We start from the raw sequence: 3,803 nt of genomic DNA, 5'->3' as shown, positions 1-3,803 counted from the left end.
CATCGATCTGATCATAGTCTTCATCCAAAATTGCAGGATCAACAATCTTACCCTGAATGTAATTCTCATACGAAGCAATAAAAGATGCATAGAGAGCAAACTGCTGTTCAGCAGATTTAACACTCATGGGCATCTTCGAGTAGTTGTTGTTTGACACACTTGGGGAAAAACTACTCTTGGTCACTTGAGGTTGAGAAGCATTTGATCCTCCAGCTACAAAGCACACATCACCGTTCATGTTGAGAGATACATGTCCTTCGTGTGTTGAGTTAGCGCCTGACTCTCCCTTAGAGTAATAAGCAGATGATTCAGTTTTCGAACTTGATCCTGAGTTAACCTTTGCACCATACATACCCGGATCTTGAACCTGATCGGTAGGTGTCTCCTTTCGTACCATGTTCAGTTCAAACGTTCTTAGCTTGTTAACTGCTGTCTCCAGGTCATAGTCAGCAAAGTCTTTGTGTTCTCTCATCAACACAGTATACATCTCCCATTTCGGTGGGAGAGCATCAAGAAGCTTTTCAACAATCTCATCTTCTTTGTAAACAATTGAATAGTTGCTGAGTTCAGTCATCAGATGTAATATCTAGTGATGATATCATCAAGTGATTCATTCTTCAGATACTTGAAGACCGAGAATTGGGTTTTTAGAAGTTTAATTTTCGTGGCACGAATTCCCACATTGCCCTCAAACCGGTTCTCAAGTGCTTCCCAAAGCTCTCTAGCAGTTTTATACTTTCGGAAGGTGTGAAGTATCTCTTGTGGAAGAGCCATTGTAATTGCTGCGTGAGCTTTGCTTTCGGCTTCATACATTTTCTTCTCCTCTTCTTCCATCTCTTTGTATTTCTTGATCTGATCACGACCCTCATACTCAGCAGTAGGTGGAATGTAACCATCTTGTATGCACACCCACATCTTAGCATCTTGATACTTGACATATTGTTCAAAACGATCTTTCCATGCTACATAATCGGTTTTCTTAAGCATCTTAGGTGCCTTTGTAGCCGAACCCGCTTCTACTTCCATCTTTACCAGTTCGGTAATGTTTATCGAATACATCTTTCACAAAACTCAAAGAAATCTGAAAATCAAAAATTTTATTTTCAAACAGCACTGTAGGCGAAGTTGTGGATAACTTCGCTTAAAACTTAACTTCGTGTGAATTTGTAACTTCGCTCACTTTCTTAAATTCGCCGGATTGGCGAAGTTGAGAATAACTTCGCTTAAGTTGAGCGAACTTGGGAGGTAGAAGAAGTTGTGGGTAACTTCGCTTGAGGTAAGCGAACTTGAAGAGGTAGGCGAAGTTGTGGATAACTTCGCTTAACCTTATATCTTCGCCGAAACCCTACTAACAGTGACGGCAACTTCGCCTGATGAACACGAACTTTCTGCAGATTAGATTTCTGGGTTTTTCGAGGTTTGTGAAGGTGTTATAGGTTGTTTATGATTGTAGGAGGTGAGTATAGCACAAAAACTCAGAAAACTCGTCCCGTGAATACTCGAACGGAACGATTTCTACACCCGCGTGATAATCCCGAACCACACAATCGAGCAAAAGCTCTGATACCAAATGTAGGTTCCCAGCCGGATCTACACGAGATATCGTTCTACGTAGGTGCGGAATCCCTACGTAAGACGTTACGAGTATAGAGAACAATACGAGCTAACACACGATACGATAATTAAACACACGTTGTATTCCAACCGTAAACACGTGATACTATGATCACTGAATACAAACTATCTGACTCGAATACACGAATAAACTGAATTCCTATTGATAAGCCATAAACAAAACAGCTTATATAGACACGACAACTTCGCCTGGCATATTCAGGCGAAGTTGTCCCTAACTTCGCTTGTCTAACAAGTTCGCCCATATCAGCGAACTTGTTAGCAACTTCGCTTACATACAAAACTCAAATCTAACTAACACGATTACAGACACTCGACACTGAACTACTGACATCATGCACCAACAGTAATAAGTGTTTGACATAAACCCTTGGCCTTTGGAATCCTTGTAAGCATAGTTAACCTCCTCAAGATCCTCCTCATCATCATACTCGGGGCAGTTTTATGCCTTGTGTCTGAGTTCACCACAATCCTCACAAAACGGGAATTTAACCACGACTTAACAAACCTCTTTGTTTTTATATTTTTGGTACATAGCCAACTCACATTCTAACTCAGCTTTCCATTCCGACTCACTCGTGGCTGACCTTACTGATTTGGTAGTGGTATGTTTTCTTCTTCTTTATACGGCTGCTTCCGACTTAGAATCTTCACACATAAATTCAAGAAAATCACAGTCATCTTCTTCGGGTTGGTTTAACAATTGACCATTAAACAAGGCCTTCAAATGCTTTCTGTCTTCATAAGTTAACCCATCAGCAGAACACTTCACTAACTCCCACTACTCGATCTGATGGTGCGGACACTTTTTGATCATTTCTTTGAATCGGGTGTATGTCTCGTGAAACAGCTCGTCTTGTAACTGTGAAAAATGGCGAATCTCAATTCAGGCCTCGTTTATCTTTGACTGTGAATAATACTTGTTTAGGAACACCTGATGCATCTCGGCCCAGTTTCTGATACCATACATCTGTAACGAGTTAAACCAGTGTTTTTCTTTGTCTTTCAATGTGAATTAGAATAATCGTAACCGAACCTCATCCTAGTCAAACGTATCATCGCCAATCGACCCGCAAATAGCCGAAAAATCGGACAAGTGTGAATACAAGTCCTCAGAAGCCATTCCGTGAAAATGTGGCACGGGGTTAATGTAAGACGGTTGGGACTTAAATGTCTGTTTCCCTTACACTCGCACATATGGGACAATCAAGGATGCTTCATCTGAAATAGCGGTCTGAACCGACTGTTAACACCCTGAACCGGGGCTACATAATTCCTCATTCTCCCCGCTGGATAAATCAAACCACCTCTGTTGACCTGAATTCCCTGACCTCTATCAACTTTGTCAGCTCTGTTAACTTTGTTCCTCCCAGTATTGTTTCTGTTCCTATTTGTGTTCAACAACCCTCTACATCTCTGATTCCCCGGTTCCTCTACGTCATCATCCCAACCATTATTAACTTCATTTACTAGCTCAAACCCCTCGTTCTATCTGATCCACCAATCCTCCCCGTTACTTCCATCCTGACCATGATCTGATTAATCCCTATCCATGTCTTCTTCTTCATCCACGGTATGAACACTGGTGTAATCTTCACCTGGATACAACGAAACTTTGTGTCTGGGGAGATTATTGGGGCTGATGATCCGGGTTGATTGTTGTTTCAATTTTGGTTTCTGGATAAGCGAGCTGAGTTGTTATGGTGTGGATTTTGGTTGGAATTTATTGGTGGATTTGGGTCGTTTTGGGAAGATCTGGCTTGTTATTGTTGTTTGGGTGGAAAGCATTGTCTTCATTAAGTGGGTTCTGATTTCGATTTTGATTCAGGTTTTAGTTTTGATTCTGGTTTTAACTTTTGTTCTGACCTTCCATTGTTAATTCTCTAAACTGAGCTCGGTTTTCTCAGGCTATTCTCTTGATTTCAGGCTCGAAAATAAGCGCCGATAATCTGCCTGAGTGACAGGTGTGCATAAACCTGTTACCTACACAATCAACACACCCTGCGTAAAATGGGAAAATAAAGTAAACTGCAAACTAAATTAAGACTAAAACTAAATTGAGATAAACATAAATGCCATATCACACGAAAACACTGAGTGCCATTTTGATGCTAAACTGTCTCTATCTAGTCAAAAACAATAAAATCAATATCCTAATCACCTAAGCA

The sequence above is a fragment of the Bidens hawaiensis genome, unplaced genomic scaffold (assembly GCF_021521415.1).
Source record: "Bidens hawaiensis isolate Kalapana, Puna unplaced genomic scaffold, B.hawaiensis_p1.1 tig00040240_1, whole genome shotgun sequence".
Classification (NCBI taxonomy): domain Eukaryota; kingdom Viridiplantae; phylum Streptophyta; class Magnoliopsida; order Asterales; family Asteraceae; genus Bidens; species Bidens hawaiensis.
Note: the sequence above shows the minus strand (reverse complement) of the source record.